We start from the raw sequence: 24,807 nt of genomic DNA, 5'->3' as shown, positions 1-24,807 counted from the left end.
TTTAATCAGCAACCTTGAATGGATGGTTAGGTTTCAAAAGCTGGATGTAGGGTGGGGATATTTCAATTAAAAGGGACAAAGCTATGAAAGCATAAAAGAATGAGACTTTAAAAAAACTACTATAGTAAAATAACATAAATTTACTGTTTTAACCATTTAAATGTACTGTTCAGTGGCATTAATACATTCTCATTGTATAGCCATCATTACCTCTAACTCTTTTTTTCAGCCATCTTTTTCATCTTGCAAAACTGAAGTGCTGTACTCATCGAATAGTAACTCCGTGTTGGAGGAGGTTATCAAGAGAAAATGAGTGCTGGTTGGCTCCAAGCTGGACCCAGGCTTCTTACCCCTTCCCCTGTCCTTGGAATATACATCTACCCATCACTCCCACTGTGGGAACTATTTTCAAGGGCTAAGCTTTGAGAGAGCGATGTTTTGTTGAGGCCATCTGGTTGTATACATGACCAAACCCCGTTAACGCCTCCATATAAACTTTTAGGATTCTGACAGGTGAGTGCAGAGATCTACTAATCTCATGGCTGCTCAAAAGAAGTTTCAAAGAGATGCACAAATTCTCTCTTTGCCTTTCATGTAAGGGGGCCAGTTTCATATTTCACCCAGAAAATTCCTGAAGTTGTAAGACAACTTTCCTCATTCCCTCTAATTCCTGGCAACCACTCTTCTGCTTTCTGTTTCTATGAATTTGACTACATACCTCAAATAAGTAGAATCATATAGTATTTGTCCTTTTGTGACAGGCTTATTCCAGTTCTCTTAAGGTTTTCAAGGTTCATTCACGTTGTACCATCTGTCAGAATTTCCTTCCTTTTTAAGGCTGATGAATATTCCATTGCATGTATGTACCATGTTTATCTGTTGATGAGCACTTGGGTTGCTTGCTCTGTTTGCCTATTGCTAATAATGCTGCTATGAACATGGGTGTACAAATCTTTCTCAGAGACGCTGCTTTAAATTCTTTTGTGTATATATCTAGAAGTGAAATTGTTGGATTATATGGTACTTCTGTTTAAATGTTTGAGGGACCACGCTGTTTTCCACAGAAACTGCACCATTTTACATTTTCACCAGCAGTGCACAAGAGGTCCAACTTGTTCACATCCTCAAGAACACTTGTTATCTTCTGTTTTTTTTTTCTCTTTGATAACAGCCATCCTAATGGGTGTGAAGTACTATTCAACTGTAGTTCTGATTTGCATTTCCTTAATTGTTAGTAATGTTGAACCTCTTTTCAAGTGCTTATCAGCTTTTTATATATCTTCTTTGAAGAAATGGGTTCAAGTCTTTTGTCCTTTTTTTTGACCAGTTTTGTTTTTTGAGTTGGAAGAGTTCTTTATACATTATGGATATAAGCCCTTACCAGATATATAATTTGCAAATATTTCTCCCATCTTATAAGTTGCATTTTACTCTGTTGATAGTGTCCTTTAATTCACAAACTTTTAAAATTTTGATGTAATCCAATTATCTATTTTTCTTTTGTTGCCTGTGCTTTTAAGGTCATATAAAAAAATAATCATTCCTAACTATATCATCATGAAGTTTTTTTTCCTCCTAATAACGTTAGCTCTTAACATTTAAATCTTTGTGTCATTATGATTTAATTTTTGTATATGATGTAAGGTAAAGATCCAACTTCACTTCTTTGCATGTGAGCATCCAGTTTTTGCAACATTATTGTTGAAAAGACCATTCTTTCCCTAATGAATGAAATGTTTTTCAAGAAGGGAACATGTGTGTGGTAGTTAAGGATTAATCAACAAGAGTTTGTGGTCATATTCTAGACTGAATGTAGGGCTCAATAGTTTGTGGACTTAATTTAGTAGAGACTAAAGTGTCACTGCTTAGGGCTGAAGTTTAGGAAAACAAATCTGTTGGCTAGTGCAGAATGGGTTAGAGTGAGAGGGAGTGTGCAGTATGTGTTTGGAAGCAAAAGAAAATATTCCAGAAATGTTTATTTTTCTTTGTTAATACTCATACCTGGTATAGAAACTGTCAGAAATGTTATTGACAGATACTTTCACATTTTTATGATCTATAAAGCACTGTTAATTAATTTTGCACTTTGAATTGTTTTTCTTATCAAAGATTTGATGGCTCATCATTTAGAACTTGAAACGTAACAGAGCGGCATGAAGAAAAAAATGCCAATCACCATTAATCCCACAATCCAGATGTTACTGCTGCTAACATTGGCTGCCCACAAGTCTACTTTTATAAACATATGCATTTTACATACCTAAGAATAATATTGAATATGAAGTTTTCCATTTTTTATTTCACTTGGCTTGTTCTGTGAGCACTTTTCCTTGCCATTTTAATGGGTTTTAAGTGTGTTTAGGTAATAGGTATTGCAAAGGAAGGCAGAAGAACTGGTTTTAATCTTGGTAACGGCACAGACTTGCTCTGTAACCTTTACCCAGATGTTCACCCAATCACAATCTCACTTTGGCTGCCTGCAAAATTGGATAATACCGGCTACCTATTCCCTGAGGGTGTGATGAAGAGCAATGAGGTAATGCTTTAGAAATGCTTTTTCTTCCCTGCAAGAACGGTGCTATGCATGTACAGATTATTATATCACATTGGGCCCTTGCTGAGCTAATGGGGGACCGAGGGCAGAACCACTTTCTCCCCTTTCTACCATCAGCGCCTGCATCCTATCTCAGTGAGCTTATGGGCCTGCTCTCTATATGGAGGGCTTATCACATAAACACACAGCTGCATTGTGTTTCTGCAGCTACCGAAAATATTTATGGCTTTGAAAGCAGTCATTCCCGATGATTTGATTAGCGTATTACAAACATACAGACAATATCAGGGGCATCCACTAGCATCTCAGTATTCCGACTTCATGTATTCCTCTAGTAATAGTTATCATTGTTCTTCAACTCTGAGGTGGCTGCTGCCTCTGCTGACAGTGTTCCCAGCTGTGCGAATAAGTGTGACTATGCAACCTACTGTCCTTGCCACACTCCCTAACTGTGTCATTTGTCTGCTCATTGCAGGGCCAGCATGTGTTAACGTATCTTCCTTTTTCTACATAATGGAGTGGGCAAGGTGACTGTTTCGTGCTTTTCTTCTGATTACAGAATTCTGGAGTTATCTATCACATTTGCCCACAAACCCTGCCCATAATGAGTGATATGACTCTCATGTATTCATGGAGCAAATATCTTTGGAGAAGTTGACTATATTATTCATTTCATGAGGCCAGGGTTTTTGTGTTCTCTGCAAGCTTCTTTCCACCCTGAATCCACACGCTGCTCAGTTTTCCACAGATGGTAACTGAATGATTTCTCAGTAGTCTTCATGAAATTAAAAGACAGTAGATAGCGTGACCTTCTTCTAACAGCTTCTTACATTGAATACATACAGTTGACACCATCTTTGGGATCACTTTAAATAGCACTTTAAACAGCCATCCTTTAAACCACCCATGGCGTAGGAATCAAGTACGTGCATTTTAAAGATGAGAGCACATAGGTTTGATGTACCTAAGTCTTGCCCTGTGTAAGTGGCCGAATTTGGATGCTAACCCAGGATTCCCTACTTGGCCCAGCTCGCCACTCACTGCAGCGAGAGAAGAGGAAAATGATTTTCCAAGTGGAGCAATAAGAAATCAGAAATAAAAATAAGCCATTTAGGATGGCTGTATTTTAATCCAGCACTTTTGTTTTTAGTTTGTGTGATGCTAGTCAGCAGAGACTAACCTTCTCGGCTTATATATTGTACAGAATCTGAAATAGCTCTCTGGACAGTCAGAAAGGCTTGAGGTCTTATTCTGTTCTCCAAATCAAACAGTGAACTGTTTGTTTTGCCACAAAGGCCTTTAAATATCCCACCCATATGGACAAAGCCTCCAGCATCTCGAGAAATCTGCCCGAGTATTGGGAATATTTGAAAGAGCATTTCTGAATAGTAGCCTTTATTTTTGTTATACTACATCTGTGCATTTTGAAATTTATTCCCAGCCCAGTTTTATTAATCCTAATTCCTCTTATATGAGGAAGGGAGTGCATCTTTTATCTCCATTTCACAGATTTACAGACTGAGTGACAGGCTGTGTTGAGAGAGGCTTTTCGGCTTTCTGACTTATAGAATCTAATTATGAGAGCAGAGATCCTCTTATGCTCTTCTGCTCCATGCTATTTCCAATTTGCTTTCTCTTCTGGAGAGGGCATTTTCATCCTTTATTTTTGGATAATAGTTTCAAGTTTTATTTGCACCACCAAACCTGTAAATTCTTTTGTTCTGTAGAAGGCCTGGTCAGGGTGACATCTCTCTCTCTCTTTCTCTGAAGTGGGGGAGTGGGGGTGGGAGATAATAGAAAGACCTGCACTAAAATGAATCATATTCTTTGCTTTTAATTCTGCTTAGTTTATTATATGCTGAGGGCTTAGATTTAGATTTAAAAGAACTGGCAATAATATCTGTGATAGTATCATTTACAATTGGTAATACAATGCCTAACTTATTTATATCTCCTAGTACTGCTTTATAAACACATAAATATAGATAAGCCAATCTTAGAAGATTAATTGGAAATCAGAAAATATATTCACCAAGTTTTTTTTTTTTTTTTAACTATGTTCAGGGAAACTAAGAATGACTTTTTATTTTCCGTGTACAGGCAATTAATGTTACAAACTGGTTCTTGGTGGCCACTTTAGAATGTATTTTTTGTCTATGTTTTCCTTAAAATGAAATAAAGGATAATCATAACAGGAACTATGTGATCTGCTTAAAGACTTAACCAACAGAGAGGCCCTATCTGCTAGTTCTGTGCCTTGTTCAGTAAATGCATGCTGAAGGGATGAATAAACGAGTGAATGAGCATATAAACTGTGTTAGACAAAGAAAGTTAATAGAAATAAACTGGACATTGGAAGGCAATTCATGTGATACTTGTTAGGAGATCAATAGGGACAGCCACCAAGACTCTATTAACTGACCTAAGCAAAGTGAAGTGGGAAAAGTTATAAACTAGGAAGTGACATTTAAGAGTCAGTTTCCAGTGAGGGAAAATAATCTAGAGAAATGGTAAGGGCATTGAGCCTAACAGGCCAGGTACAACTCTCCTAGATTCATTTATCTAAACAACAAATATGTATTGACTGTCTGTCCTGTGCCAGGCACAGTGCTAGGGCTGAGGCTACAAAAGTCAATCCAGTTATGGCTTCTGTCTTAAGCACAATTCAAATGGACAAGACTGGATGGAAATCCAATGATATCAATGTAAGATTATTATGTTATTTATTAATATCATTTAGAAATCTATAAGATTTGTCAAAATACATAAAAAGGGAGTGATCATTTTTGTTTGGTAGAATTACTGGAAGTTTTATAGAGAAAGGAACAGTAAAAGGTTTAGTTTTGTGTAGGAATAGCACCTGAGGGAGGTATTCAAAAGCATGGAATACTGGGGGTGGGGGTGGGGGGGGTGAGTGTCTCCTTGGATTAGAAGTAGAGGCTATGTTGTGTGCATGGCTGTATCAATAAAAGGACTTTAATGTGTCTTCCAGGCTTCTGGCTTTTTTAAAAAAAGATTTTATTTATTCATGAGAGACACAAAGAGAGGCTTTGTGTAACACTTAAAGTGGGAGAAGTGGGCTCCCAAGGGGAGCCCATTGGGGGACTTGATCCTGGGGCCCTGGGATCGTGACCTGAGCCAAAGGCAGATGTTCAACCATGGAGCCACCCAGGTGCCCAGCCTTCTGGCTTTATAGTAGTCAAAAATTATTTCTGGCCTCAAGGGACTTATTAAATCCTTCATTAATTTGCAAAATATTATTAAGTATTTGCTATTCATCAGGCTCTATTCTAGGTGCTGGTGATATAGTGGTAAGCAACACAGAAAAAGGCCCTATTCTTATAGAGCTTATATAGAAAGGAAAATAGATCACAAGTAAAGGAACAACAAAGAAACAGACAACGTCAGATAATGATAATTACTATGAAGCGTAGAAGTGACTGGTGTGGGTTATACATGAAAATCATGGAAGGTCTCTACAGAAATTGGTATTTGAGCAATATTATGTGGCACAGGAGACTGGACATATATATAAGTAACCACAGAAAGAGATAGTATGTGGTAAATACTGAAAAGGACACAATATAATTTAAAGGAAGAAATGAGCATTTATTGAATATATTCATATGTAAGACAACACTTGCCATATCCCTAAAAGGCATCATCTGTACCAAGTTATAGTTGAAAGAACTGAGAATCAGCGAAGTGAGGTAACTTTTCTTTTTTCTTTTTGTAAAAATTGTATTTACTTATTTGAGAGACAGCGAGAGAGAGTAAAAGAGAGTGAGAGAGGAAAGGCAGATGGAAAAGGAGGGGCAGACTCTCTACTGAGCAGGGGCCGGACATGGGGCTCAATCCCAGGACCCTGGGGTCATTACTTGAGCCGAAGGCAGACCCCTTAACCAACTGAGCCATCCAGGTGCCCCAGGTAACTCTTTTAATGGCACATAGCCTGGCTTCAGACTCAGATTTGTCTGAATCCATAGCCTGTGCTCTGTCCCACCCAAAGGACTTCTTCTTATGGAAACTTGGAGGATTTCTCAATAGAGGAAGGTGGAGATATACTTGAAAGGATGGGTGGGAATTTGATATGTGAAAATGAGAAAATAAATGGGAATGGAACACCCAAAGCAAAAAGAAGCAGATGGAGAAAATGTAGTGTTTGTCTAAAAGTAAGTTGGTTGAAGCCCAAGCTAAGAGTGGACTCACTGGGAGAAAGAAGCCTCGAAGGAGGATCAGATTTCAGAACAGAACAGAAATGGGGATAAATGTGCAGGGCCTGGAGAGCCCTGCCAAAGAGTGTTTTTTATTTAGCAGGCGATGGGGAGTCACAAAAGGTGTTCCTCATGAGGGAGCTGCTTAGCTGTAGAACAGCCTTTTGGGGGGCTCTTATAATTCTGTTTCTCTGAATATTTTAATAACTCACCAGACTGAGCGGGTTATTATCAGTGGGAATTATCCACACTTACTCACTCTATGATTAAATCTAGCATTAACCTGATGCAATGTGATATCAGGTTAAGGTATTTGGACATAGCTTTGCATAAAAAATTTCAAGTGTGCCAGTTCTCAATTGATTCCTTGAGAAACAGCATTGTCCCAGATGTCACATTGTTAGATGGATGTAGTATATTGGATGAACTCCATCTAGCTGATCCAGTCTCCAACAAATTGACGAGATGCTGACAGGATGAGGAGGTAGAGGCTAGAAGTGCTGGCATTACAGTAAGCAGTCAGGGAGATGTTATTCACAAGAGAAGAAAGAGCACAACTAAATTCACCTTTGCTCCCAGTTGGAGAGCAGATTACATTCTTTACAGCAATGTGATGACTCAAACCACCTGCAGTGGAGGGAAAATAGGCCAGGGTGAATTCTTTAAGGAAGAACTCAATGGTATCATAAGAAACCGATATATGCCAACATGGTGCCATGCAGGGTCAGACTCCTAGAGCGTCCTTCAGGCATTTTTGGTGGCCTATTATGTAATATGCCCTTCTTGTGCTTTCTATCTATATTTTCTCCACTTGTGTATTGTACATCCCAGTCTTTGTGTATCAAGCTGCTGTATGCCAAAGGCGACAGCTAAAATGTGTTTGAAAATCATCTTTCAGTTATATTTTTCATTCAGAGACATGGTTTCACAATAAATCCCAATGCAGGGGTTCAATCTATGAATGGGCTCTGGAGAGAGGTCTGTGTACTCTTGAACTTGTTTGCAGATTTTTGTATTTAGATGCATATTCAGGGACACAGTCATGAAACAGAAATATTCTGTTACCTTTTTAAAGTCAGACCCTTTACTTTTCTTGGAATTTCCCTCCCTCCCTCTCTGCCTCTCTCTCTTCCTCCCCCTCTCTCTTCCTCCCCCTCTCTCTTCCTCCCCCTCTCTCTTCCTCCCCCTCTCTCTCCCTCCCTCCCTCCCTTCTTTCTTTCCTTCCTTCCTTCCTTCCTTCCTTCCTTCCTTCCTTCCTTCCTTCCTTCCTTCCTTCCTTCCTTCCTTCCTCCTTCTCTTTTCTTCCCTTTGACTTGCAAATCAACTTGGTAATTATTTTCTAGCCAACTTCTCAATCTTCTGTATTTCATCTTCCATGGATGTCTGTAGCTCTCCTTTTCCCCCCACGTGGCACAGAGCAGAAAGATTGGGAGCCAATGGTGAGGGGAGAATGGGAAGAAATGAGAGTAAGTGAGAGTTACGGAAGTTAGTTGTGGGTTATATTTGGGCACCAAAATAGTTGCTATCATTTCTTTTCTTCTACACTTCTCATTCTTACCTTTTATTGGTAACAGTAATTGTAACCTTTACAGAGCAAAACTAAAAGGTAAATGGTAATAAAAAGAGATTGTGAAAGCCTAAATACTGCTCCATACAGAATTAAAGGATGGAGGGACATGAAATACTAGATTTATTATTTAGGGTTTGAAATGAAAGCTTTCTTATTGACATAAAGGTTAGGATTTCAAGTGGCTCAAAGAAATCATGTTTGAAACAGATCTGAAGCAACTAATGAATAGAAGACAGAAACTGAGTATAATGATGAAAAATCTGGGAAAATATAACTCTAGTTATTTGGATGTAAACAATATCAGAATATGTGTTACTCTTTTTTAAAGATTTTACTTATTTATTTTATTCATTTATTTGAGACAGAGAGAGAACAAGTAGGGAGAGAAAGAGCGACAAGCAGACTCCACGATGAGCATGAAACTCAAAGTGGGGCTCAACCTCATGGCGCCGAGATCATGACCTGAGTTGAAACCAAGAATTGGATGCTAAAGCAACTGAGCCACCCAGACACCTCACAATATATGTTACTCTTACAAAATATACATTGAGGCATGTGTGTGGCTCAGTCAGTTAAGCGTCCAACTCTTGGTTTTGGCTCAGGTCAAGATCTCCAGGTCATGAAATCGAGCCCTGTGTGGATTCCATGCTCAGTGCAGAATCTGCTTAAGATTCTATCTTCCACTCCCTTTGCCCTCCCCACTGCTCTTTCTCTCTCTCAAAAATTTTTTTTTCTCAAAATATACATAAAGTAAAATTCCTCTGGAATTGTGCTCTGATTTCATGGGCTATCAGGAATTGCAATGTCTTTTTCTATTGGCAAGGACATTAATATTATTATAAACTTGAAAGTTGATATTATTTGTATATTAAATTAGAATTACTACAAATGAAAAAAAAGGTAAACTAGTTAGGATTGAACAGACATAGTTTTGCATCTGGCTTTGATAGTTCCTATTGCTGTGCTATGGACTACTTACTGAAGCTCTATGGTCTTAATTTCTTTTATGTGAAATAGGAATAATAACATCTAATCCATAAAGTTAGTGTGAAATTGAAATTGGATGATTTGTACTCAGTATATGATAGATGTTCAATAAATGTTTGCTCATATTATAAAGACAGCACAAAGCAAACAGATGCAAACATTTTAAAATTAATAAAGTAAACCATTTTTTGGTATAATTTGGTATTTTTCTCAATAATCCAGAATTTTGACCTTATCTTTGGGTTTTGACACTAATTATGTACAATGCTACAATGCTTGATGATGTTTCCTTTCCAACCCAGCAAGTAAGTGATTTTAGATTCAGTGCTGATAGCTGTTGCTGTTTTTTTTTTTTTAATTTACCCGTTGTTCAACTACCAAAGAGGAAATAGTCAAAGGGAAGTGAATCACAACCCCAAAGTGTCTACTCTCTGGTCCCTGTTTTCTAGCTTCACTCACTCTCCTGCCTACCACATGGTACAAGTTAAAAAAATATTTGTTGTCATTATTATTACTGTCATTACTCTGCTCTTCTATACAACAAAAGCAGGAAGATGAGAAGTATCTAAGTAATGGTACGGAGCTCTTGGAAGGGTTGAAAGCCCTATGTCTGCTCTTCCTCTAATTAGAATGAAGTGTTTCTCCTGACATCCAAATGAGGGAGTGAAGCTACCCCTCCCTTTTCTTCCTCTGATGTGGGTTATTTTTTATGCGGTGCATTGTTCACTCATTAAACACTTCACACTTGGTTCCCCTTAGCTGGACCCCTACACATACTTTAAAAGAAAGCATTAGATAATAGCTTCTATTAAAACTGCTTCAATCATACTTTTCTTAAAGGGCTATTCTCCATTAAACAGAACCAAATATTTTGAGCAGTAATTTAAATATGATTTTTAATAGAGATTTTAACTTTCTTATTAGTAGCTAAAGAATATGTGCAATTTTAGATACCCAAACACCTCAGGAATTACTGTAAGACAATTCTGATAATGAGACAGTTCTGAAGAAACAGCTCCTCAAATAAGAGGGATTCCAATAGACATGTACAGGGCCGGTGCACATGTCAATCACAGCCATCAGTATCAGAGGCTGGATGATACAAGTTCTTCCATCCTTTCCCCTCCTACCTCCTGTTGATTTCATTTTTCTTGACACCTTTGACTCTTCTTTAATTGACTGAATCTTGCTCTGTGAAAATAAAAACATTCAAGTTTGCCATCTACTTCTTAGTTGAGACTTTTTTTCTTTCAGCTTTTGTTTATAATTGTATATTTGAGAAAGAAATCTTTTCTTCCATTATACTTTCTGTCAGTAGAAATATCTTCCATGGTGTTGCATGTTAATTGTATACATAGTAGTAACTTTTTCATTTTGAGGAGTTACTAGAGCTTGCCTGACTCAACACTCCAAACTTCTTTATGGTTTGTCTTATTTTTTTTCAAGGGTATAGTTGTAGTATCCCCCAATACTACCAATATTTTCTGTCATTTGTCCCTTTGCATGGAATTGTATCCATTGCTATGAGTGTTCTGTTACCAAATATTTGGGAATAAACTATTTAAAAATAAAAGTTCTACATTGAACTCTTGGGGAAAACAATTTGATTACCATGGCCCATCAAAGGTTCAGTTTATTTTTCTTGTGTATTTACCTTTAGATTAGCTTTACTTAGACTTTCCTATAATTGAATAGCAGAAAGCACTTGTCAGCTCGTAATTCTAGCTTACTAAGTCATTGTTAGTTTTATTGTTTTCCTACCTTGTATTGGCGAGATTTCTCTACTTTGTATCATCAGCACATTTCATTACTTTACTGTATTTTCTTTCCTTTAGGTCAGCAAAGTAACTAAAACCAATACTAATGCTGATCTTTATGACATGCCACAAGTCACTTCCCTCCATTTGGCCCAGCTGCCACTTAAAAGCACCTTTGGCTTCAATATCCTATCCAGGTCATTATCCACTTCAGCAACTTGTTTCTCCTGGTTCACTGTATGTCTTCCCATAGTCCACATTGTTCAAAGGAGAGCAGGCTTCCTTTTAAAGAGACTCTCATGTCTAGAATCACGGATTCTTTTTAAACTGAATAGAAGTACCTTTGAGAAAACAGTGATCATACAATAGCATGTTATGTCTCAAGGGGGAAAAAATATCAGTTATATACTTCAATAGGAAGATGATAACAACTGGACAAAATTCAGGAATGGGAGACAAATGACATACTATGTGGCATCCATTTAAACATTTATTTGTTTCATTGTATCTTTGTACTGGAATCCTCATTAAGATTGTGTTGTACAATATCAGTACAATAACAATGCATTGAAAACAGGGATGCCTGGGTGCCTCAGTCAGTTTAATGTCTATGACTATCGATTTCAGCTCAGGTCATGATCTGAGGGTTCTGAGATTGAGTTCTGTGTTGGGCTCATACACTGGATGTAGAACCTGCTTAAGGTTCTCTCTCTCCCTTTCCCTTTGACTCTTCCCCTTTATAAAAAACATAAATTAAAAAATGCATTGATAACATTATCTATAAAGAGAGATTTAGTGCCTACCATCCGAAAGTGAGAGAGAACTGCATTCCTCCCTTAAAAATGGGATTTCACAGGCCTTATCATAAGGTCTAAGACCAGATCTTAGAACCATGTCTAAAATCTTGGAAAACCATGACTATTTAATTTAGATCCAGAAGTTTTATAATTATAATTCTGAAGCTGACTCAAGAGCTCAATTAATTCTCTTACAGAATTAATCATAATTAATGAACAGAAACTTAAAGAAATTGCTTAGATTATTACTTTTTTTCTACTTCTGTAAGTATTTCTGAAGAGTTACATAATAAAAAGCCCAAGTTTCCAGGGACTTCCCCATGATCCCCGTGTTACTGATAATATTGTGGGTATTCAATACTCTGTGCTCTAGATTTCATGACTTTTAAATTCAATCTATCATGATATTTTCAGTGTGATTTATGATATATAGAATGATATATAGAATCTGGCATTCTTCATTTTCCATAAAGAATGATGTCCATTGTGCAAAATTATTATAATGTCTATAAATTGCCACTTTGCTCTGATTTCATCAAAATCAAAGGGTTGGATGACTAATTGCTTCTATATTAAAAAAATCACAGTAGTTGATGCAATTTCAGCCTGAAATTATTTAGCTGGCAGTTAATTTTGTAGCATGTGTACAATATTGGCTAAGTCAAATTCTTAGGTTAATTCTGAAGAAAAAGAGGACATCACATAGTTCCTGAAGGCAGTGAATTAGAAACACAGAAACAAAATAAGTGGCTGAGGATCAGAAGAGGGTGAAAAAGAAAGAAAGGTAATGTTTATATGACTTGTAGGCATATCACACTGTACTTCCTCCCTTTGGTTACACACAGGCTAGATTAGGGTCTGTCTACCTCTAATCATTTTAGCTGTTGTTTTAATGAACGTCAAATTAGCACAATCTCCTAAGATTTCAGTTAGGAAGACCTTCTGATGAGTCTTTTACCTTGTTTCCTTTCAATGCAGTTGGAATTATAATGAAGAAATTAAATCATTCTTCATAGACAATAGGAATACAGTCCCAAAAGCTTTTATGATTTGATGTCCTCTTGGCAACAGCATTAACTGAGTTTCAAATTAGTGTTTAATATTTTGGAAGATTGCCTTTTCAGGATAAAAAATAAGGTTCTGAAATAGCGATGTCCTTAACGTGAATACAGATCCCCATACCTTTGTATTACTCAGTAATTTATGACCCAATCAAATAGAAATACGCAGACACAGTAATACCTTTGTTTACAATTAAGAAAAAGCTGAAAGTTACTTTATTTTTACATTAAAAAATATTCACTGAGTGCTTGTTCTGTTGCAGGGATTGTGGTAGGTGCCAAGTATATATTTGAATAGGACAAGTATACCTGTTTTTATAAAGCCTGTGTTATAGTGGGGTTATCATTATAACTAGTGAATATAGTTATACATTCAGAAATACAAACAAGGCATTGGATAACAGTGTGACAAATCTGTGATGGGGAATTAGGTATAAGGCTCCATTGGATTCCTAAGGAGAGATGTGACTCAACCTGGATTTGGGCTTCAGGGAAGGCCCCCCTGCAGGAAATAGCAGATAAGCTGAAACTTGAAGGAAGACTAGGAAGAGAACAGTGCTCTATTAATGAATATGTAAAAAGGTTAAAAGAGAATGACTCAGTAGGACCCAGTGGTAATGTTGCTGTTGGTAGAGAAAGGGGAAGCTAGAGTTGAACAAGATCTATGCATATCGTAAGACATGTTTGGAAGACTGAATTTTATCCTGATGCAGTGGACTGATATGACAAAGATTAAAGGGGAAAATGGCATAATCAAGTTTATTTTTTTATTTTTTTTTTTTTATTTTTATTTTTTTTTTTTATTTTTTTTTTTATTGGTGTTCAATTTACTAACATGCAGAATAACACCCAGTGCCCGTCACCCATTCACTCCCACCCCCCGCCCTCCTCCCCTTCTACCACCCCTAGTTCGTTTCCCAGAGTTAGCAGTCTTTACGTTCTGTCTCCCTTTCTGATATTTCCCACACATTTCTTCTCCCTTCCCTTATTTTCCCTTTCACTATTATTTATATTTATATTCCCCAAATGAATGAGAACATAGTTTATTTTGAAGGATCAAATTGTTAAGCAACACGGACCAAGAAGCTGAGTTTTTAGTATCTCAAGTTAATAGGGAATACAATGCATATATAGGTTTATGTTAAGATTTTAATACAAATGGACCTCTGCTTTTAGCAGAATGGCAGTCTAGATTCTTTGACAGACCTGACTGAAAAACAACTGAAAATCTCCCACATTATTATGTCATTGACATCCTGGCAAGGAATTAAGAAACTCTCAGAGGCAAAACATGAGTGAAAGTGAGAATTCAGACAGATAACTAGAGGAATACAACCAGATTTCTCTCTGAGAATATTTGCCAAATCCATGTGGCCTGATCTTTAGTTTTTATATCTCCATAGAGATTGGAAAAATGGGAGAAAAAGACTAGGACCTTCTAGGTTTGGGAATTTAAAAAGAAGAGCTCATATAAAAGTGGGAACTTAAAGCCCTGTGTTCTTAAGGTAAAGATGAAGTAAAAATTAGAAATAATACTCCTTGCCTTGCCACTCTTATCACATCAAGAGAAATAATTTCTTTCAAAGTTTGACATTGATTTAAAGAAAAAGTTCTCTTATTATTTCTAGCCACAGGACAGTCCGCAGGTAGGTTTGAAGTGATGTGAGATTGGTATGGTTTAGGATTGTGGAAGAAGCAAAATCAAATCCTTTTGGAAGAACCTGTCTTCAACGTAATTCTCAAATAATTCCCATGAATATCCTAAGTAATATGAGCTTACAGCCCAAATACCCAAATACACAAAGAAACAAAACAAGAAAGTGAGGACTATCAGAAGATGGTAGTAACAAGACTAGCAGATTGTAGTATCAAGTTAAAAAAGCCTTCAGATATTGGTAGTATCAGATAAAGAACAGAAAATGGACACATTCAGTGTTTTACAGAAGTAAAATATATTTTAAATGAGTAAGGAGCAAGCTAATAAAAAGTGACTATGCAGATATAAGGAAATAAGCATTTTTAAAAATGGAAAATGAATTTTTAATTAACTCAATGAGCAGGTTTAACAGAAGATTGGAAACAGCATAAGAGAAAATTAGTGAATTAGAAGACATACCTGATGAAATTACACAGAAAGACGTGTCAAGAGACTAAGAGATGGGAAATATGAGAGATTAAAAGTATGTAAAAGTATATAATACAGAATCAGAAGGCATAGCTTATGTATAATTAAAGTTCCAAGAGGAGAGGACACAGAGAATGGGAGAGATAAAATATTTCAAGAAAAGCTGGCTGTAAATTTCCCAGAATTAACAAGAAATACTAACATACAAATCTTAGAAGCCTAGTGAATCTATCCCAGCAGGGTGAATAAAAGAAAAATTGTATCTAGATTCATCATCATAAAACTAGAATCAAAATAAGAATTTTTTTCATAATGAAATAATTTGACTTTAATTTGAATGTAATAACTTATTATATCTTCATTTTTTTCTTTCTTTTTAATAAGGAGATAAGCTAATTACTGCCTTAAAACTTTTATGTAGTAACATTTATAAGGGCCAGAGGAGTATTCTGTTCTATGAACTCCAAAAACACTTATAAAAAGATATATTTAGGATAAATTTACTAGATTGGGGATGAGAAATTATTTTTGTACTTCACTATAATGTTAAAAAACATAGTCTTTTTAAAAAGTTTTTTCAAATTCCAATGAGCTAACATACAGTGTAATATTACTTTCAGGTGTGCAATATAGTGTTTCAACATTTACATACAACACCCAGTCCTCATCACAGCAAGTGTACTCCTTAATCCCCATCACCAAGACACCTGGGTGGCTCAGTGGTTTAGCACCTGCCTTTGGCCCAGGGCGTGATCCTGGGGCCCTGGGATCGAGTTCCACAATAGGCTCCCTGCATGGAGCCTGCTTCTCCCTCTGCCTGTGTCTCTGCCTCTCTCTGTGTCTCTCATGAATAAATAAATAAATAAAATCTTAAAAAAAAAATCCCCATGACCTATTTCACCCATCCTCCCCACCTGTCTTTTGGTAACCATTGGTTTCTTCTGTATAGTTAAGAGTCTGTTTTTTGGTTTGCTCTTCTCTCTCTTTTTTCCCCTTTGCTCATTTGTTTTGTTTCTTAAATTCCACATATGAGTAAAATCATATGGTATTTGTCTTTCCCTGACTGACTTATTTCACTTAATACTCTCTAGCTTCACCCATGTCATTGCAAATGGCAAGATCCCATTCTACTTTTTTTTAAGATTTTATTTATTATTCATGATAGACACAGAGAGAGAGAGAGGCAGAGACATAGACAGAGGAGGAAGTAGACTCCCAGCAAGGAGCCCAATGTGGGACTTGATCCTGACCCCAGGATCACACCCTGATCCAAAGGCAGACGCTCAACCGCTGAGCCACCCAGGGATCCCCCATTCTTTTTTTATGGCTGAGTAATAATCCATTGCACATATATACCACATCTTTCAAAAATAAGAATATTTTAATTCAGTATAAAACAGTTTGTTATGATAAATTTTATCCATATCTACATCATATTTTTTATTTATAGAGATTTTCCCATATTATAGTGATTAATTATAAAAAAGTTTTTACTCAGAAGAAATATCTTGGGTAAAAGTTTGGGTGCAACTCACTCACTTATTTACCCATATTTATCATTTTATTTTAGGTTGAACCTAATTTTAACTATGTGACCATATGATAATACAACTAGGACTGCTGGAGTGAAAAGAGATCATTAAGGTCATTTAGTGCAGTTCTTACTTTTTTTTTAATGAGAAAATAGAAATAGTGCTTTCTTGTATTCTAGAGCCACTTCATAGCTGCAGAATTATGTCATCCTAATGACTAATTGCTGCTTGGTGCTCTTCAGTCTCTGTAGCATGATGAAGGGAAAGACTGTAGTTTATAACACCGACAACATTCATATGATAGGTAAAATGTTCTTTTTTGAAACAGTATTAGTAAAATGAGTAAAATTGGAGTCTTTTTAAAATAGGAATTTTAAGGGCACAGTGGGAAGAAATTTTTTTTTGCAATCTCATTGACTATATTCCTTATGCTGTGCCTTTTATTCCCATGACTTATCCATTCCATAACTGAAAGCCTATCTCCCCCTGCCTTTCACCCATTTTGCCCATCCCCCCATCCCTTTCCCTTCTGACAACTATCAGTTTGCTCTCTGTATTTATAGGTCTGATTCTATCTTTTTTGTTTGTTTATTCATTTGTTTTTTTTCGAGTTATAGTTTTTGTCTTCTTTGGATAAAAACCCAGTAGTGAAATTATGGGATCATATGGTATTTATATTTTTAATTTTTTGAGGAAACTATATACTGTACCACTTTCCATACTGGCTGTACCAGTTTACATTTCCACCAACACCATACTAGAGTTCCTTTTCTTCCACATCCTTGTCAACACTTGCTATTTCTTCTCTTTGATTTTATTTTATTTTTATTTATTTATTTTTCTTTTTTTTAATTTATTTTTTATTGGTGCTCAATTTACCAACATACAGAATAACACCCAGTGCCTGTCACCCATTCACTCCCACCCCCTGCCCTCCTCCCCTTCCACCACCCCTAGTTCGTTTCCCAGAGTTAGGAGTCTTTATGTTCTGTCTCCCTTTCTGATATTTCCCACACATTTCTTCTCCCTTCCCTTATATTCCCTTTCACTATTATTTATATTCCCCAAATGAATGAGAACATATAATGTTTGTCCTTCTCCGACTGACTTACTTCACTCAGCATAATACCCTCCAGTTCCATCCACGTTGAAGCAAATGGTGGGTATTTGTCATTTCTCATGGCTGAGGAATATTCCATTGTATACATAAACCACATCTTCTTTATCCATTCATCTTTCGATGGACACCGAGGCTCCTTCCACAGTTTGGCTATTGTGGCCATTGCTGCAAGAAACATCGGGGTGCAGGTGTCCCTGCGTTTCATTGCATCTGTATCTTTGGGGTAAATCCCCAACAGTGCAATTGCTGGGTCATAGGGCAGGTCTATTTTTAACTCTTTGAGGAACCTCCACACATCAGCATCCTGACAGATGTAAGGTGAAGCCTCATTGTAGTTTTGGTTTGTATTTCTCTGATGATTAGTGATGTTGATCACGTTTTCATGTGTCTGCCGGCCACCTGTATGTATGTCTTCTTTGGAAAAATGTCTATTCATGTCCTATGCCCATCTTTTAATTGGATTATTTGATTTTTTTGGTGTTCTGTTGTATGAGTTCTTTATATATTTTGGATATTAACCTGTTATTGGTTAATTCATTTGCACATACCTTTTCCCATTCAATAGGTTGCATTTTTTTGTTGTTGTTGATGGTTTCCTTCACTGTGCAAAAACTTGTATTTTGATGTCCCAATAGTTTATTTTTGTGTTTGTTTCCCTTGCCTTAGGAGACATGTGTGGAAAAATGTTGCTATGTCCAGTGTCAGATAATTTATTGCTCATGTTCTCTTTTAGGAATTTTATGGTTTCAGCTGTCACATTTAGATCTTTAATCCATTTTGAGTATATTTTTGTGTAAGGAGTAAGAAAGTGGTCCAGTTTCATTCTTTTACATGTAACCGTCCATTTTCCCAGAATCATTTTTTTGAAGAGACCATTTTTTCCCTATCGTATAATCTTACCTCCTTTGTTGAAGATTAATCGACCATATAGTTGTGGGTTTATTTTTGGACTCTCCTATTCTATTATTCTATTCTATTCTATTCTATTCTATTCTATTCTATTCTATTCTATTCTATATCTATGTGCCTATTTTTTTTTTATTTTTATTTATTTATTTATAATAGTCACAGAGAGAGAGAGGCAGAGACACAGGCAGAGGGAGAAGCAGGCTCCATGCACTGGGAGCCCGATGTGGGATTCGATCCTGGGTCTCCAGGATCGCGCCCTGTGCCAAAGGTAGGCGCTAAACCGCTGCGCCACCCAGGGATCCCTATGTGCCTATTTTTGTGCCAGGACCATACTGTTTTGATTATTACAGCTTTGTAGTATATATTGAAATCTTGAATTGTGATACTTCAATTTTGTTCTTCTTTTTCAAGATTGCTATGGCTATTTTGTTTCTTTTGTGGTTCATAGAGATTTTAGGATTATTTGTTCTAGTTCTGTGAAAACTGCTATTGGTGTTTTGATAGGGATTGCACTGAATCTATAGATTGCTTTGAGTAAGAAGGATATTTTAATGATATCAATCTTCCAATCTATGAATATGAAATATCTTTGCATTTGTTTTGTCATCTTCAATTTCTTTCATCAATGTTTTATAGTTTTCAGACTACAGGTATTTCACTTCCTTGGTTAAGTTTATTTCTAGGTACTTTGTTCTTTTTGGTGCAATTAGGAATGGAATTGTTTTCTTACAGAAGAATTTTTCTTAAGTTCTTAAGAAATACTGCTTTTTTGAGTCAAAACCACAAATTGCATTTTAATTAACCACTAAATAATGATATTATATGTAGAGATTGCTATTACAATTCACAAAAACTCCTTTCCCCAAGACTGCTGAGAACGAAGCTACTTTCTTTTCCAAGGGAGAGAATGCTTTCAAGAGATTTAGTTTTATTCCATGTGGACTACATTCTATTTCTAATTAAGCCTACATTTAAATTAAACAATTGTATGTCCAAAACAATTAATAACATCACATAATAATTCCTATCTTCTCACTTCATTTGGCCTGAAAAATTAATGGAAACCTTAAACCCCTTATTTTCTTAGCCTCTCACCCCCATAAGCTCTATATGCCTAATAATTTCTCCAAATTTGGATTCTTTTTAAGAAGCTATAGTTATTCTTGTTTCACAGTTTTCTAGACTATTTAATATATATTAAATATATTCACAACTTCTTTTAGGGGAATGGCATTTTTTAAAAAAAGAAATTAAAAAATTTCTGTAACAAATTATGCTATTGGGGGAAATGTCATAAAGTGTAGAAATAAATAAGCACACTGATTTTGGGTCCAGATGTCTAAGAAAAATCCAATCTGGTCATCTGAATGTCAGAATAAAGTCATTTCATTCAATTACTTGGGTATTACACCAACTCTTTAGTACCTGTCAGTAACTCAGAGCATCTTGCTAAGAGAGAACCACTTTTCATGAACTTCCACTTCCGTTTGTCCCCACCAGTCCACACATTTTTAGAACAAAGAGTGAGTAAAGATGACCTCTGCACATCAAATGAATAGGAAAATTACTGGCAATGCAGGATAATTAAAATCATTTCCCTGCTTGTTGAATTGATAGCTGACTATTATCATTTCTCCCTGTAGATGGCAGTGGTACTCTTTCATTCGGAGACAGTTTTGCCCTTTTTTTTTTTTTTTTAAATCTGTTCTCTCTCACTCCTGGATAGTTGTTCTCAGCTCTGCTGGGTGATGATTTAAACAACACTTTGATGCAATAGGATGTTGGTGTTCACAAATCAAGTCTATACTTTTCTTTTTTCTAAAAAGATAATATACTGCTTTTTCAAAGTCAATTAACACGTAGGGCAAATAAAATGGGGAAAGCAAAAGGTCACTTTCTAAAGGGTTGCCTTGAAACCTTTTGGTATTTTTCAGGTTTCATCCAGGAATTACAAATCATTGGAAAAAGAAAGGAAATAATAATTAGTTCATTTTGTTTCCTGATCGCACCCAGTAAGGTAGCTTAATAAGGTTTTTCTGCTTTATTTCCTAGTGATGACTGGTATGCTTAGAGTATTGACTAATATTTTCTATGTGTCTTGCAGTCACCAAGCAATGGGATGCTTTTGGGACCATTTATGCATTGGGAGAAAGCTGATGAAAAGATTCGGTAAAACATTTCTGGATTGTGATGTGGTCAAATCATGTTTTGTAAAAGAAATTTGTCCAGTTTGTGGCATAGCAAAAGGTAAGGAGGTGATAGTCATAATGACAAAGATCACAGGACCCTGATTTACGATAGAATCAGCATCAACTCCTACTCCAAAACAATGCCAAGTGAACTAAAGTTCAAGAGTTTGTTAAGGAAGGCTGTATAACCATGGAGATAGTCCATGTTCTGCCCACAGGTGCACTTTGCAATCATTGCTTAAATATAAGATAGTTCCCAAATGAGCATCTCAGAATATAACAGCTCAAAGTTTGCATAACTTACTTGAATTTCATTTAGAAAGCAGGTCTGGACACCCCAAACAATAAGTAGATATTTAAAAATAACCCAAACACATTGCAAATTAAATGATGAACAAATTGACTTTTAAATTGACTGCTGGCAATGTGCCAGTTTGGGCAGGAGGACTGGGAGCTGTGCTCTGCTCACACTCTTGCATCATACCTCATAGTTACAGCTGCAAAGTTCTTTTCTGTCTTTTTATTTCAATAGAGAAAGGCCTTCACTTGGCTTAATAACCTTTTCCTTCTTGAATAAGGAGTTTCTGTTTGCAATCACATGAATAGAAAAAGACCTGCTCCAGAAACTCTGGGAGATTATTTCATGCCTAGCTACAAAAATAAGGCTTTGAAAGAGCAGAAGGGATGGAATAACTACATTATGAGCAAATTCTTGTGAGGTAAATTATTGTTCAGAATTTTTGAACTGATTTTTTTAAAAAGCAAATAATAATAATAATTACAATCCTGCAAATGGTATTGCCTAGTGGGAGACAACACTAGCTTTGCTGGAAACACTACCAGGTGCCTGCACTTTGTTCTCCTCCCATGTCGCAGCCTGAAACATTCTAAACCTAGGAAAAGATCTTCATTCATCCAAAGGAAATGTCTCCTTGCTTGATTCTGGGACATTTCCACCTCTACAGAGATAGACATGATAATGTGATCCTTTCACCTGTATGGGTCAGAATAAAGTTTGAGGCTTCAAGTAAATTACAAGCTAGCAGAAGGGTTAATCCACACTACGCTGTTTCATCATTAAAAATGCTTCTGTTGGGGTGTGGGTGTCCTCTGAACTTCCTTGGTCAAAACCAGCAATTGGATAATTGAAATTAATTGAAGGAGCAAAGGAGAGGGTGAGTGCAAGCCTGTGTTCACAGGTCAGAGTTTCTCTTTCTAGTTCTAATATTCCCATTAGAATCTTCAGCTTCACTAAGCCTGGACCTGTAACCTTCACCATGTCTAATAGGACCAACTTGATTCCCAGTCTTGAAACTTTAATGATGACAAATATATTCTTTTGCATTCAGCTGAAGATTTTAGCTGCATTTTGGGAGAGAGGTTTAAAATCAGAGCTAATTAGAGCAGTTAGGAAGGTGTCTGGTAGAAGGGAAGTGGGCAGAGAGGAGTGATTTCTCTACCATCTTCAGACTCTCCCAGTGAGGAAAGTGGTAGTTGATCTGAAGACGGCAGCCTACTGTGCTCTTGACCTATTCCTGGTCTGACTGCTCTCTCCCTCTTTCTCTCTGTTGCCATGAGGATCTTCTGTGTCTGTCTTCCCCTCAGGTCCCACATCAGCACGTTCAGTACATGAGACACAAGATTGTCACCAGAAACAGACTAGGCCTCCCCTTGTCAAAAGGACCATCAGTACCTGACCTCCCTCTTCCCAAGCGACTCAGTCTCTGGCAGGTGTTACAAGCTGAAACTGAGTTTTGTGGCAGCTGCTCCTGGAACCTCTGAGACAGCGTGGCGCTCCTGGAACGAGGGCAACAGTGAGGAAGCTGCCTATATCACAGTCCTGTGCCAGTCCTGGCTCCTCCTCTGGAGAATGTGGCTGCTTGCAAAGAAAAGTTGTTTTATCTTACATGAAAAGAATTGTTTTTTGTTTCTTGTTTACCCAGTGTTCACTGTTTAAAAATAATACAGCATCTTCGTTAAGGGGTAAACTTAGAAAACATTACTCCTACTTGCATTTTTCTCTAGGTGCCAACACACCTCAGCAAGCTTTCAGACAACAGTCACCTAGCAACAGTTTTTTCATACATTAAATGATTTCAAATCTCACATTTTCCTCCATGAGAGCTGTATATTTCACCTTTTCTTTCCCTCTTACAGCTCAAGGAAAGAGCAACCAAGAAAGAGAAAGTGTATTCAGTTTCATCATAAAATATCGGTTTTAAACTATTGCTTTTAAATGTGTATATGTTGTCTGTAATTGTTTGCTAATCCATTTGTGACCTTTTATTTAAGTGGCCAGGTATTAGTTGGGATTCAGTTTCCATTGCAAGTGACAGAAATCCCAAAATATGGTGAGTTTAACCGGATAGAAATGGAAATGCAGGCAGTGCTGGGGTGCTAAGGTGGTGCCAGGCTCATTGGGAATCCAGATTCATTAGTTTGGATTCACCTGCCAACCTCTATGTGTGATGTTTATTTCTTTGTCTGATGTGGCTATTGGAGGACCAGTCACTGTATCCTCATTTCAGATATAAGGAAGAAGAAAAGAGAAATAAAAGGGCATATTCCCTCACTTTATATTACTTCCCAGGAGTTTGGAAAATTGTTTCTGCTTACATTCCATTGGCCAGAACTTAGTCGTGTCCCATGTAACTTCAAAGCAGTCTTTATTTTGTGCCTTGATGTGATCTACTTATATTCAAAGGTTCTACCAGAAAAGGGGAAGATGGACCATTGAAAAACACCTAATAGTCACTGCTACAAGTCAAATACTAAAATTTAGGTAAACTGAAGAATTTATATTTAATTGCTACATCTTTTGTTCTTCCAGAAGGAGAAATACTGTCTTCTTTTCTCCTAAGAGGAATGGATGGCAGAGATGAAGATGTAAATGTGATCTAAGTTGCAATTGTTACCAGGTTTTGAAAACAACCTAGTGGATTACACAGAAGTTTAAACAATATTGGAACAATATTGCACTAATAACAGTATTGGAACTTGATTGCGCTATTTGTTACAGTAAGAAAGTCCACCTTGGTGTCCATCCAAGGGCATTTCATTAAATATCTTACTAAAAGAATTTCCTGTGAGCTGTGTGTCACAGAAGAGAGACAAAATTATAGAATGCCAATCGTTAAAAGAAAACTTACCGAAATTGAGGAATATGTGCTGAAAAGTATCTGGGTTTATGTAAATACTGAACAGTTTTAATAAAAAATTTTAGTTTAATGATAGGAAGGATTACTTGGTATGTTGGTTCTCATTTAGATCTTTACAAGCTGCCTGAGTCAACATGACCAGCCACTGGTTAGATCTACATGATTAAAACACATAATAGTATATGGATGCCTGTTCCTTACCCTGGAGGTACTGATTTATTGGTCTAGAGTGGGTCCACACCTTGGAAATACCAATTTTTTAAAGTTCTCCAGATAATTCTGGCATTCAACTAGTTTTGAGGACTAGTAAATAAGATATGTCCAAATCAAACTCCTATGATTCCTGCAGTAATTTTTTAGGGATCACCTTCAAACTGAATATTAAGGCCATGAATAACTTTCTCATCTTGGAAAGATGGTTCAGTCAACACATTAAATGATTTATCATTTCATGTTTATATTTTTGGGGCCAGTCATTTAATCTTTACGTGGGTTCCTTTCTTTACCTGAAAAAACCTTCCTTACCTGAAATGAGGTTTGTTTGATGATTAAATGAGTGTAGAATGAACTGTGTGGCATAATACACGAGCTATTAAAATATTTTTTCTATTATTCCAGAATTATATTTTATACAGTATGTCTTTATGATTGATAAGACAGATGTCATTAGTATACTTTGGTAATTAAATAATTATAGGTAGGTTAAATACCTTACTCTGGATAACTTGATTAATAATATTTGTTGAGGCCTCCAATATGAAAATCCTGACTGCTCTAGACCCTATGAGACTATGAAATATATATGTAATATCCAGTGCAGTTAGGGAGGCAGAG

General features: G+C 36.5%; 1 protein-coding gene and 1 long non-coding RNA gene across 3 annotated transcripts in view; one reads left to right on the top strand and one right to left on the bottom strand.

Moving 5' to 3' along the window:
• Positions 1-23,052, top strand: part of C20H4orf33 (chromosome 20 C4orf33 homolog) — a 301,568-nt gene extending 278,516 nt beyond the window's left edge. Inside the window, exons 10-13 of one of the 2 annotated variants that reach the window (XR_013358783.1) lie at positions 230-513; positions 20,561-20,643; positions 20,731-20,873; positions 22,421-23,052. The gene's annotated coding sequence lies outside the window, so the exon portion shown is untranslated. Of the gene's footprint in view, positions 1-229; positions 514-20,560; positions 20,644-20,730 lie in introns of both variants that reach the window. The other variant, XR_013358782.1, reaches the window with a different exon arrangement.
• Positions 10,233-24,807, bottom strand: part of LOC144291498 (uncharacterized) — a 35,013-nt gene continuing 20,438 nt past the window's right edge. The window contains exon 4 of the long non-coding RNA XR_013358787.1: positions 10,233-10,516. This is a non-coding gene — a long non-coding RNA (uncharacterized LOC144291498). The remainder of the gene's footprint in view (positions 10,517-24,807) is intronic.

Source organism: Canis aureus, chromosome 20 (assembly GCF_053574225.1).
Source record: "Canis aureus isolate CA01 chromosome 20, VMU_Caureus_v.1.0, whole genome shotgun sequence".
NCBI classification, from domain to species: domain Eukaryota; kingdom Metazoa; phylum Chordata; class Mammalia; order Carnivora; family Canidae; genus Canis; species Canis aureus.
This window is presented reverse-complemented; position numbering and strand designations above follow the sequence as displayed.